Source organism: Vicugna pacos, chromosome 34, assembly GCF_048564905.1.
Source record: "Vicugna pacos chromosome 34, VicPac4, whole genome shotgun sequence".
In the NCBI taxonomy this organism is placed as follows: domain Eukaryota; kingdom Metazoa; phylum Chordata; class Mammalia; order Artiodactyla; family Camelidae; genus Vicugna; species Vicugna pacos.
This window is the reverse complement of record NC_133020.1, coordinates 60990-74671: the sequence shown is the minus strand read 5'-3', so window position 1 is coordinate 74671 and position 13682 is coordinate 60990. Positions and strand designations below refer to the sequence as shown.

General features: G+C 47.0%; 1 protein-coding gene and 1 non-coding gene across 11 annotated transcripts in view; one reads left to right on the top strand and one right to left on the bottom strand.

The window, feature by feature from the left end:
* Positions 1 to 13682, bottom strand: part of LOC140691232 (guanine nucleotide-binding protein G(I)/G(S)/G(O) subunit gamma-4-like) — a 42487-nt gene that overhangs the window by 19218 nt on the left and 9587 nt on the right. For 6 of the 10 annotated variants that reach the window (XR_012066803.1, XR_012066799.1, XR_012066800.1 and 3 more), the window contains exon 2: positions 1061 to 1167. The exons of 3 other annotated variants lie outside the window; for them this stretch is intronic. The gene's annotated coding sequence lies outside the window, so the exon portion shown is untranslated. Of the gene's footprint in view, positions 1 to 1060; positions 1168 to 4094; positions 4118 to 13682 lie in introns of those variants that run through there. One more of the 10 variants, XR_012066806.1, reaches the window with a different exon arrangement.
* On the top strand, positions 11548 to 11621 carry TRNAC-ACA (transfer RNA cysteine (anticodon ACA)). Its single transcript has one exon. It is a non-coding gene; the product is annotated as a tRNA-Cys (tRNA).

Genomic DNA, 13682 nt, shown 5'->3' with positions numbered 1-13682 from the left:
AGGTACCTGAGGGTCCCCCTTTCCCACCCGACCAGGCACCTCTTAGATCCCAGCTGAATAACATCTCTGCCCTTTCAAGACCATCCAGACAGCACACCTCCACATGGACTGATGCATGTCTCTCTCCAAGTGCGCGTGTGTGCGTGAACACCCACCTCAACCCAAGAGGGAAGTGGGAGTGGGGGGCAGTGGGGATGGAATGAGATGGTGGACCACTTACTTGGCCCTTGGCTTTTAGAAGATGAGGCAGAAGGGAAAACATGCCAACTACTCAGGGGACAGGCCCTGTCACTGCCGTGGCCAGATGTCTTTCTCCTGGGCACGCGGGGTCCACTCACATGGACGGCTTTCCTGGGGGGGTTCTGTTGGGCTGCACGCTGTGGTGTATATCTCGGTCAGCCCAGAGTTGGGGGCGGGGCAGCGCAAGGTGGTTCAGTCGCCAGTGCTCTGATCTGCCGTGACTTGGGACACAGTGCTTAGAATTTCTGGATGTGTGGATATCACTGTGCCTTTTAAGCCACCCTCCCTGCACGACTTGTCTCCACAAGCCCCTGGTAAGGGCTGGCTGGGGGTGTACAGTAGCCTGTCTCTTTGGGGAATTCCCGAGAGACAGCCCACTGGGCCTGAAGGGACCAGGCACCTTAGGCTGCAGGGGGCAGGTGGGTGGGCGCACTGGTTGACCCCCTCCCCACTCTGTCACAGCCTGCTGCTGAACCAGGGTGCTTGCCTGAGGAACACCTCTTTTCCTGGGTGGGTGCACACAACCTGATTTCCCAGCCAAGGCCAGCAATGCATGGAGGTGTCTTGGTTCTCCACCCACTGCTCCCCCAAGATGGGGCACATCCACACCCCTTGGGGCATAATGAGAGGAGGGGTGCCTTGTAAAACAGGTTACATGGGGGATGGTGACCACTGCTGGAGGGAAGTGTTGGGGGGAGGATCTGGCCACACATCAGGGGCCCCGACAGCCAGCCTCTCCCCAGCCCCACCATGTGCTGAGGGCAGAGCACCTGCTCTCCAGAGAGAACCTGCCCTTGGACAGCACACCTCACTTCCTGACCTGAGAGAGGCAGCGCGGTCACAAGTCCGGGCAGGGGGCAGTCCGGACGTGGCAGGTGGCAGGTGTCAGATGAGAGGCTGACTCGGGGCTCCTGCTTTGAGGCTCACCTGGAAGCACAACCAGAGAGGGGTCACCAGGTGCGGCAGACGCCAGGTGTCCTCCAGACCACCCGTCTCCCTCGGTGCCCTGTCCCGGCGCTCAGCAGCTGTCTCTGCAAGCCTGGCTTGTCCATCGGACCACAGGGGACACAGTGAACCAAAGGCAGAAAGAGCAGAAGGGAACACCTGGAGGCCACAGGCCACCCCCACCCTGCACGCTGCCCTCCTCCTCCTCCCCCTTTCTGTCCCTGCCCCAGCCAGACCTCTGCCAGCCAGAAACATATTAGATGATTTTTTCCTTATTATAAAAAGGTATGTCCATCGCAGAAAAAACATGAAGCTGGAGAAAGTTACAACAAAGAAAATGAAGCCGGATTATAACGCATTTTCGCAGAGAGAAATAGGGTTAACACCTTGACGCCCGTGACTCTTACACACAGCAGGAAAAACCCATTCTGACCACAGGACGTTCAGAAGAGATGATCAGATTGATGGCTTTAAAGCAGGGGGTTCTTCACAGAGAGACAAGTAGCCCTGTCACCTCTCTCCTCCAGAAAGGCCGGCTCGGGGACAGTGGGCTCCCTCCCGGGTCCCCAGCATCCTGCCCTACAGCAGCCAACCCCTAGGATCCCAGGGGACCCGGAGCAAAGACAAAGGCCAGACAGGAATGGGGTGATGCTGCGGCTCCACGTGAGGTTTGGGTTGAGGTCGCGCTCAGCACCTTTCCTCGCCCCGCTGCGCGCGCCTGCTCTTTCCCGCGGGCGCGTTTCTCCCTGTCAGGGTCATCTGTTGCAACTGGACGCTCCCCTTGCCCCCAGAGTCATGAGGCTTCTGCGTAGTTTTACCCTCGTCTCCTTCCCTGTTTTTTCCCTCTGCTATTAGCAAGCCCTTCGGGGTCTATTCACCTGTTTCTTTGCACTTAGTGAACACTGCTCTCAAAACCCACTTGTTCTCTGTTTTCAAGCCACTAGTTTTCCAAATGGCACAGGATCTTGATGGCTGGTTGGCCCCAGTTGTGGGGCCCATGGGAGTCCTGACCGGAGACGCCGAGGAGGCGGACAGGTCCTCCATCGTGAGCGCGCCCTGCCCCCACCAACTTCCAAAGGGAGGAGGGAAGGAGCCTAGAAGTGAGCGGGGGCTCACCTAGAGGATGGGGACGTAAACTCATGACTTGAAGGGGCAGTAGAAGTCCTGGTCCTGGAAGGGCTGGGGGGCTGGGGGGAGCATCCGGGCCAGGCAGCGCCTGGGCTCAGACCAGCATGGCGGGCGGGCTAGGGGTGAGGGGATGGAGGACGGAGACCCCACACTCATCTGTGATGTTCTCCTTTGCTTCTTAGTTTGCCTTTTCAGATTTGAAGGAAAAGACTCCAGTGCCAGTAGTACCAGTAAATTATTCTTTGTGGAGCCAGAGGCACAAAACTGCTGAGACTGTGCCTGAGGCTTCATCAAGTCAAACTTGGCAGAGTGGAGAAGTGACAGATGAGCTGTTGAGTCCCCGGACACCAAACTACTATGTAGTTTCTATGGAGAGTGCAGTCTTTTTGGTGGGGAGAAGGTAATTAGGTTTATATATTTACTTATTTAACGGAAGGACTGGGGATTGAACCCAAGACCTCGTGCATGCTAAGCACATGCTCCACCACTGAACAGTACCCCTCCTGGCAAATGAGGCTGTTGGCCATTGCGTTTGGGCAAATTGTGGAGCCTGCTCTCGGGGAAACATCTGTCTACAGAGATAATGATACAGACTGGTTCGTTCTGCAAATTATCTCAGCTACATACACTGTATGTCACACAGTATGCACAAATTTAGTGGGTCATGTGCTTGAATGAAGAGAATGAGTTCATGCACCACTCCTAGCGAGACCCCTTTTCACCCCATCCACACAGTTATTCGACCATCCCGTAGGGTTGGGGGCATCCTCCAGCGTCAAGCAGACCAGTGGCTGCCATGCGTCTAGATGCGCTGCCTCCCCCACGGAGGGTTTATCCTCTCTGCTGTGGACTTCGGATGCCATGGCTCTCTGTGCCCTGCTAGGGGACAGTGGTGTACGCACAGAGCGAGCTGTCCAGTTAGGATGAGGTGGGTCCACCCTCTGGGACCGGTTATAGGGAATACCGTTTCTAAAGACTCCAGCTGCTAGCCACTGCATTTTATCTTACCACTTCCTCCTTTTTAAAAAATACAACACTTACATCAAAATGCTTGAATTAAAAACAAAATTGTTGAGATGAAATTCACATATTAACCATTTTATCTATTTTATATATAGTAACATGTATATGTTAATCCCAAACTCCTAATTTATCCCTCCCCCTACCCCTTAGGTAACCGCAGTTTGTTTTCTATGTCTATGAGTCTCTTTCTGTTTTGTAAATAAGTTCACTTGTATCATTTTCCCCCCCAGATTCCACATAAAAATGATATCATATGGTATTTGTCTTTTTCTGTCTGACTTAACTTCACTTAATATGATAATCTCTAGACCAATCACTTTGCTGTACACCTGAAACAAACACATTGTAAATAAATCTTCAATAAATGAATTAACCACTTTAAACTGAACAATCAGTGGCATTCAGTCCATTCACGTTGTGCAAACACCACCTCGATCTTGTTCCAATACACTTCAATCACTTTGAAATGAAAGTGAGCTGCTAAGCAGGTCTCTACCCCCGCCCCGAAGCCTGGTAACCATCCATCTGCTCTGTCCCTTTGGGTTTGCCTATCTGGACATTTCATCTAAATGGAATCATACGCCGTGTGATCTTTTGTGTTCAGATCTTTCACTGAGTACAAGGCTTTCGGGGTTCAGCCACACTGTAGCACATATCAGCACTTCATTCGTTTCTGTGGCTGAATAATATTCCATCATAAGGACATATTATTTTTTTTTATCCATTTGTCTTTTGCTGAGCACCTGGGATGCACGTACCTTTTGGCTGCTGTGAGTGGTGCAGCTCTGAACACGCACACCTGTACGTGAGTGCCTGTTCTGAACCGCTTTACATTTGCACCAGCCGTGTTCAAGAATTCCAGTTCTTCCACATCCTCGCCAAGATTTGTTCCTTTTCGGTTTCTTTGGGGGGGGCAGTAGTCATCTTGGGGGTGTGAAGTGGGACCGCACTGTGGTTTCCATTTGCATTTGCCTGACGGCTAATGACACTGAACATCTTCTCTTGGGCTTGTTGGCATCACTGAAAGAACCTGTCTTAACATTAGGCAAATGTACATTTTGTGACAACCTCAAGTTTACGGAAAGATTGCAAGTACAGGACAAATAAGATTTTTTCTGAGCCACTTGCATGTGAGTTGCCAACCCGATTCCCTGATGCCCCCAAATACTGTGTATTTCCTACAAACAAGGACCTTCTTTTACATGGACCACAATTCAACCATCAAAGTCAGGAGGGTCACCCTGGAACGTCACTACCATTTAATCTTCAGACTCCATTCAAGTTACCAATAATGTTCTTTAGAAACACATGTAGTTCTCATGTCTTAGAATGTCCCTCAGTCTGGCCTTGTTTCAGGCTCCCTCGGGAAGTCATGTGTTGTTCCTGGGCACGGATGTCAGGGAACACGTACCGCACTGTTCCCATGTCTCCTGTCGTGAGCACCAGACTGCCAGCTTGTCCCACAACTGCTATTTATTTTTGTCTCTTGATCAGTGTGGCGTCTGCCAGGTTTTCCCACTCTATAGTTACACTTTTTCTAATTGTGAGAAGACACTTGGGCACTAAGTTTGTTCCTCAGACTCTCCATGGCTTCATGCACTGGCTGGCATCAGCAGGGACTCACGGTTTTCTGTCTATTAGGAGGCTGTCACGCCTTACTACCAGGATCTGTTTTTATTCACAAGCTGTCCCAGGTGTCGCCAGTCAGGGCCCCCTTCAAGCTGGTTCCCGTGTCTTCCTTGAGTGTCTTCCTCATCCTTTGACCCCTTCTGACAACACTCCTGTTGAAATTCCTGCCCAGCTGTTCCTCTCCCCTTCCCCCATGTGTCTCTGTGAGAGTCCAGGAGCCAGGCAGGAGGTCAGAAGTCAAGGCCGTCACCCATAGGGCAGAGATTCTCAGACAAAGAGCGCCTGCCCATGCAGGCAGTCGTAGGGAGACCATGTCCATCCCTCACTTAGTCCAGAAAGAGTCTCTGAAGGGCGGGGGCTGATCCTGATGGCACATCAGACAAATGCTGCTGAGCTAGCACACGTGACAAGAGGGAAGGGGCCGCGATGAAGCATCCCAGCCTGGGGGCGTAAACAACAGAGGTTTACTTCCTCACAGTCCTGAAGTCCAGAAGCCTGAGATCAAAGTGCAGGCAGGGCTGGTTTCTTCTGAGGGTTCTCTCTTCAGCCGGCAGATGCTGCCTCCTCGCTTTGCCCTCAAACGGTCTCCCCTCTGCGCATCGGTGTCCTCACCTACTCTCTTTATAAGGACGCCAGTCCTGCTGGGTTAGGGCCCACCCACACGAGTCCAGTAATTACCTCTTTACAGGCCCTATTTCCAAATACGGTCACATTCTGTGACATTCTGAATTCAGTGGGCGACGCAATTCAGTTTGTAACACTCCATCCTCTGGACCCCCCAAATTCCTGTCCTTCTTACGTGAAAAATAAGTTCACCCCATCCCAACAGCCCCAAAGTCTTAATCTATCCCAGGATCCATTCCAACTACAAAATCTCATCTAAGTACTGTCTAAATCAAGTGTGGGTAAGACTTGAGGCATGATTCATCCTGAGGCAAAAATTCCTCTCCAGCTGTGAAGGTGTGAGACCCGGCACGTCACCTGCTTCCAAAAAAAACAGTGGTGAGGCAGGCACGGGGTAGACATCCCTGTGCCAAAGGGAGACTCATAAAGAAAGGGGTCATGGGGCCCAGGCAAAGCCCTCTGAGAGGCAGTGTGGTAGGTCAGACGGTGCCAGAGCCCGTTTTGACACAACATTCTTTCAACAGAAAAGCTATTTTTACAAAGTGGGAAGCGACTGACAGAAAAAGATGATACGTTTGAGTTTTCCACAGAATTCTTCACTGAGAAAAGGATAAACGTCGTCACACATCAGCTCCCAGGGACATTCAAGAAGAATGGATTTTCTATAAGCATTCATAGGGCAAACCATTAATTTTTACGTTCCTAGAGAATTAATCTCTTTTTTTTAAAAAAAAGATGATTTTTGTTCAAAAAAAGTATCAGGGCTTTGCTTTACATTGTGTGCACATGCATGTGAGTATCTGTGTCAATTATTTCCCAAATTATTTGCTTCCTATGAGATTTTTAAGAGTAAGACATATCAAGTAAGATTTCTCTGCTGTCTTTGGCTCCATCGCTGTTTCCTCTTGCCTTTGACAATCTGTTACTTGTCTTGGCCATGCGTGCTACTTAGAAACCAGCTCCTGAACACAGTAAGAGGAGGGCTTTCTGCGAACTGAAGCTTTTGGAAAAATCTGTAACACACGGCTGACTTTCTTAAGCCTGGGGAAGAACTGACCTTGAAATGAGCTTCCAGGGGTGGTTTGGACAGGTGTGTAATGATACGAATCCACCATTGCAGCATCATACACAATAGTTTCACTGCCCTAAAAATCTTCTGAGGCTTTGTCTGAACCCATAGAATGTACAACCCCAAGAATAAACCCAGACGTAAACTGTGGAATTTGGGTGGTGATGATGTGTTAATGTACATTCATCGATTGTAGCAACTGTGTCTCATTTCTTCAGGATTCTGAACATACGTAGGGGTAGGGGTACATGAGAACTCTCTCCACTTTGTGCTCAATTTTGCTGTGAACCTAAAACTGCTCTAAGAAGTAGTCTGTTTAAAAAAAAAATCAGTTCTTTGCCTAATTCCTGGCAACCATTTATTTATTTATTTATTTTTATAAATTGAAGTATAGTCAGTTTACAGTGTTGTGTCAATTTCTGGAGTACAGCATCATGTTTCAGCCATACATATACATACATATATTCCTTTTCATATTCTTTTTCATTATAGGTTACTACAAGATATTGAATATAGTTCCCTGTGCTATATAGTATGAACTTGTTGTTTATCTATCTTATATACAGTAGTTAGCATCTGCAAATCCTGAACTCCCATTTTATCCCTTCCTATCCCATTTCCCCCGTGGTAACCATAAGTTTGTTTTCTATGTCTGTGAGTCTGTTGCTATTTTGTAAATAATTTCATTTGTATCTTTTTTTTTTTAGATTCCAGATATGAGTGATAGCATATGGTATTTTTCTTTCTCTGTCTGACTTACTTCACCTAGAATGACAATCTCTAGGTCCATCCATGTTGCTGCAAATGGCATTATTTTATTCTTTTTTATGGCTGAGTAGTATTCCATTGTATAAATATACCACAGCTTCTTTATCCAGACATCTGTCAATGAACAAGTAGGTTGCTTCCCTGTCTTGGCTGTTGTAAATAGTGCTGCTATGAACACTGGGGTGCATACATCTTTTCAAATTATAGTCTTCTCCAGATATATGCCTCAGAGTGGGATTGATGGATAATATGGTAGCTCTTAGTTTCTTGAGGAATCTCAATACTGTTCTCCATAGTGGCTGCAAACTACATTCCCCCAGCAGTGTAGGAGGGTTCCCTTTTCTCCACATCCTCTCTAGCATTTATCATTTGTGGACTTTTTAAGGATGGCCATTCTAACTCAACCACTTACCTTTTAATCTATTTTTAGCTGTGCCTTTTTCAGAATGCAATGTAGTTGGAATCTTGCAGTATATGACCTTTCAGATTGGCTTCTTTCACTTACTACAGTGCACTGAAGATTCCTCCATGTCTTTTCATGGCTTGGTAGCTAATTTCTTTTCAGTGCTGAATAATATACCATTTTACAGATGTACCAAAGTTTATCCCTTCACCTACTGAAGGACATCTTGGTTGCTTCCAAGTTTTAGAGGTTATAAGTAAAGCTGCTCCAAATATCCGTGTGCAGGTTGTGTGGATACATCTTTTCAGCTTCTCTGGGTAAACACCAAGGAGGACAACTGCTAGGTCGTGTGGTAAGAGTATGTTTAGTTTGGTTAGAAACTGCTGCACTGTCTTCCAAATTGTCCGCTCTATTTTGTGTTCCCACCAACAACGATGAGACTTCCTGTCACTTCACACCCTCACCAGCATTTGGTGTTTTCAGTGTTTTGGATTTTGGCCATTTTAATCGGTGTGTAGTGATTAGCTCCTTGTTTTGATTTGCATTTCCCTGATGACACACAATGTGGAGCACCTTTTCACATGCTTATTTAAAGATACCCTGTGTCTTTCTTTTGGTGAGGTGCCCATGCAGAACTCTTGCCCATTTTTAATAGGGTTGGTTTGTTTTCTTATTGTTGAATTTTAAGAGTTTTTTTTTATACATTTTGGATACCAGTCCTTTATTAGATGTATTTTGCAAATATTTTCTCCCAGTCTGTGTATTGTCTTTTCATTTTTTGGACCTTCCCTCCCTTTTCAAAGCTTCGGGGCAGGTCCTGGACTAGCAGAGACAGGTGAGGCACCTGGAGTTAGGAAATTAAGGAGGCACTACCATGTCAGGACTGTGCAAATGTGACACCACATGTGTCAAATTCAAGGGGATCCAGTGTCCCCTTGAATTTTCACTGCAAGCCTTCCATGTGTTAACGTCCTCAGGGAGGAAAGCTAGCCCACCTGGAGCAGAGTGAAGTTGCCCCCAGGACCAGGGTGAGGTCTGTGTGATGGCCCCCTGGATCCCTGTGTGTGAGGGGGTGTAGCTCAGAGCCTCTTAGGAAGTGTGGCCTGTGGACACGAGGGGCACGTCGTCTGGGGGAGGAACTCTGAAATGTGGCTGGAGTTGGGTACCCACTGCTCTGTCCACCGGAAGCCTCCATTGACCAGCCCTCCTGGGGTTACAGATGCTCATGCTCCCAGGAGGCGGCGCTGCTGGGCTCCTAGCGGCTTCTGACTTAAGGCTGTTTACACAACCGATGTAATTTACTTTTCCTAATTCTTCTAAGAATGGTGACGTATGGATTAATTCTTGCCTAACAAAAAGTAAGCGCTTTACTGACAAGAAAACATCATTCTGTGTATATGTCACCGAAGAACTGAAAATAAACCCTGAGACGGCACAGAGAACTGTCCGCAGGCAGTGGGGCAGTGGGCCAGCGGGCTGTGTTGCTGGGCGCAGGGGCGGGGCTGAGCTCATAGCTTTTCACCTTTGTGTGAACACTGGCTGCCGAACAAGCTTGCAGAACCTCGTTAGAGAATCTCCCTTCATGGGAAGTCGTTAGGAAGCTCCTGGTGCCTGTTCTGGGGAGGACGCTTAAACAATCAGAAAAAAGAGTGTTTTCCAGGCAGGAAGGGGAGATGACGGGTCTGCCCACTCTAATCCTTCTGTTTTTGATTTTTTGTACTACTCTGAGCATACTGCCAGTTTCTGTGTTTTAGTCTTACCCTTTGTGACTGTCTGTCATCTTCTTGCCCCCAAGAGATGAGAATCAAGTAAATGCCTTGAACAGGTGGTAATGAAACTGATAGAATATTAGAGATTGTCTAATTAGATTGTTTTGAGATTAGATAACAACTTAATGGCTTGATCTTGAAAAACACAGCAATGAATTGGGATTTACAGCTCTACACTGCTATATATAAAATAGATAAACAACCGGGTCCTACTGTACAGCACAGGGAACTATATTCAATATCTTGTAATAACCTATAGTGAAAAAGAATCTGAAAAAGAATATATATAAACGCATAACTGAATCACTATACTGTACACCAGAAACTAACACAGCATTGTCAATCAACTATACTTCAGTAATTAAAGAAAAAACAAATAGTAATGCAGTTTTCATTCTACAGAAGAATTTATAAGACCAAATGACTATGCAAATCAGGTGTCTTTAAAAGAGGAAGGAAGATCCCATTTGATATCACTTACATGTGGAAAATAAAAAAAAAGGGACACAAGTGAACTACCTATTGTTTATAACATAGATGACTGATCTCTTGAATATGAGCCAGCACATCTGACTGTCCTTAATGATTGGATTACCGCATTCTGTTAATTCTTATTTTGTGATTGGCTTTATTCATTTGATAACTATGTAAGTTTAAAAAGCTAAAGGTATAAGCTGTTCTTAGAAACAATGATCGGTACATATATGTAAACTAAAAATATGTGCGGTATATTGTATATATGTATTTACATGCAAAATATTGTATATATACAGTCAAATTGTAACAGTTCTACCTAATAAAACTGAAAAATAAAAAAAAAAAAAAAAGAGGAAGGAAGAGCTGACCCATCACCCGCATTGCTGACCCTTCACCACATGCAGTACCGGGCTCTCTCTGAGGTGGTTATTCAAACTTTGCAGATGGAATGAGTTGTGTTGCTCAAGCGAACTATGTGTGGAGAGACTATGTTAGCAGCAGTGGAAAAAAAAAAAAGGACACATTAAACAAGCCTGAATATAATCTGGACATTTTCCAAGAAAGAGGATGCAGTGTCTGACATGAGTTTTTCTTCAACGTGTCCACAGCCGGCTGAGGATCCTGGCACAGTAGTTGCTGGTGGTGAATTGTCCCTATGTAGTAGAGGTGGCAGTGGCGATCGGCAGGGCTGTGACTGGAAGCAAGCAAATCCTACCTCTTCCTGGCAGCCAAAGAAGCCATGAACACGGGATCTGTGGTCGTGGCTTCTTAGTTGATCCGCCCTGTGCCAGCTCCCCTCTGTGAAGCCCCCGGGAAAAAATACTCCTCCTGCACTGTATGGCTGTACCATGGTGGGAAATCTCTGAGCCATCTCTGAGCAGGACAGTCTGCCAGGGAGGCTGGCTCTGGCCAGTCCTCTTTTTAACCAGAAGTCGACTAGCTATTTTGAACAGGCACCTGAGAGGGGAAGAGTCTCACCAAGACAAAGCTATAAAGGGTAAGAAAAATGTCTATGTGGTCCAGTTCACATACAAGGATGCAAAGACCGTATCCAAATCTGAGAAGCAGATAAAATGAAGCTCTGGTCCAAGCCAAGTCTCACCTGGGGTGGGAGGAGGCCCAGAACCAGAGACGGCTGAGGGTGGGTGCTATATGATGGCACGGTTAGTCCCACGAGTCACTAATCAGTCCCCTGCTCTGCTGGGGAGGGTGAGGGATCAACAGTCAGTCTCACCCTCCACTGGGAAGTCTCCCCTCAATGTCCTGTGGGAGGAAATAAGGCTGCTCAGTCTCCTTGCATAGCAACATGGAGAAAGTCAGCAGCAAGTACATTTACGGTACATTCAGAAAATTCACTCACTTGACATTGTGAATGAACCACAGAGTACTAGCAATGAAGGGAATTTTGCAGACCATGGTTCCAATGGTTTTAAAGCATAAAAGTCCCTTCTAAAATAATGACAATGTGGTGGGGAAGGATGGAGCTCAGTGGTAGAGTGCATGCTTACAATGCATGAGGTCCTGGGTTCAATCCCCAGCACCTCCATTAAAAATAAATAATAAATAAATAAACCTAATTACCTCTCCCCAAAAAGAAAAATAAAATAATTTTTAAAAAATACAGCTTCCCTTAGGGCCATACTTTCAATATCTATTGACTCAGAAGACACAAAGTGATCTAAAGAACTCAGTAATGCACTTAAACTCATTTTATCTTACTGATCCCAAAGATGTTCATGTGCACTTGCAAGTGAGCAGTATATGAAAGCAGGGCATCCTGTATTCAGCCTACACAGGGCTCCTGGTGCAGACCGGGATCTGGAGACCTCTGGTGCTAATTCTGGGTACCACCCTGAGGAAGTCGAAGGCTGGAGCAGAGAGGTAACTCAAATTCCTTTAACCAGCCTATTAACGGCTGAGAATCTGGCACCATTATCCAGCCCAGATAAGAGCCAGGGACCTTTTCTTTCACCTCCATCTAGAGGACTGTTTCTTTTTTTCTTTTCTTTCTTTTTTTTTTTTGGTGCAGGGAGGTAATTAGGTTTATTTATTTATTTTTAGTGGAGGTGCTGGGGATTGAACCCAGGACCTCATGCGCTCTACCACTGAGCTGCACCCTCCCACCCTCCAGGCATATTACTTCTGTACTTGGGAAGGAAACATGACCTGGAATCTGGTACCCGATTTCCTTGTATGGATGTTCTGGGTCATTTTTTTCCCCTTTAGGGGCAAATAATGCAACAGAGGAAGTGTGGAATCCCCTAGTCTCCACCTGGCTCAGCCGTGTGACTTGGCCACATTCAACCTCTTCAAGCCTTAGTTGCCTCATTTCAGAACAAGGATGAACTTGCCTGCCCCTGAGCATTTCTGAAAAGATCAAGCTGATGGGAGGACGAGGATGCTTTTAGGCAGCTACAAAATGCTAATCAAATGTTAGCTATTGCTGCTCTAAAAACCTAAGCACAGCCTGTAAAAGACTTGGAATATCAATTAAGCAGACATCTCTGGAAATGTGGGTTCAGGTAATGCTTATTGTGTTTAATATTAAAAAAACAACCATAACACTGCCTCAAAATTCCTCTGACCACCTATTTCAGTCAAAGAGTAAGGGATGGGGGATGCTTTATATTAGAGACAGAAAGAGTTAGAATTAATAAAGGATTTATAAGATTGGAACAGATGTTTGAAGACAGAGATTTCAAAATGCATAAGGATGCTGTGCTTAACCAGAGTATCTACTTAACCATCCAACTGGGGAAGTGTTTAAAAACCATCTGATAGTGAAGACCAGGTAGAGTTTTGTATCAGCAAACAGCTCAGTGTGCACCTGGCCTCAGGTAGGGCAGGGGGTGCAGGGACCAAGGAGCTGACCTCTGCTCTCAGCGGGTGCCCGTAGTCTGGCACGGCCTTGAGTGGAACCCCAAAAAGGAGCACAGGCAAGTAGGGGGCAGGGAGCCACCCTCTCCAGTTGGCCCAGGAGGGCCTCTGGGATCCGGGCTCCTGCCAGCTCAGCTGCGCAAGCTCCCCATCTCCGTCTCTCTGACAACCTCCTGCAGCCCTGATGTTTCCTAGCCTGCGTCTGGGAGGAGAGGAGTGTGCGTGGGCAAGTGCGGCAGGGCCTGGGGCCGGACGGTTACCTTCTGAATCCTGGACAGATGACTTGCTCTACAATTTTGGGTGCGTTACTTGACCTCTTGGCTGCAGGATGGGAGGAGCATAGTTGTATTTGTTCCCTGTTGCTGCTACAATGAATTACCACCAACTATGGCTTAAAGCAACGCCAGTGTATAATTTTATAGTGCTGGAGTTTGTTGCTATTGTGAATTATGCCCTATTACCCCCCCCACAACAGAGGCACTGGGGATTGAACCCGGGACCTTGTGCATGCCAAGCAACATTCTCTTCCTCTGAACTACACCCCCACCCCGACAGCGCTGGAGTTTAGAAGTCCATGGCATCATTAGAGATGCTGGTAGATGCTCTGGGGAGACCATTACCTGGCCTCTTCCAACTTCCAGAGGTGCCTCCGCTCCTTCCTTGAGGCCCTCTTCCACCTGCAAAACCATCAGAGTGGCACCTTCAGTCCGTCCGACCCTCCTGCCCTCCT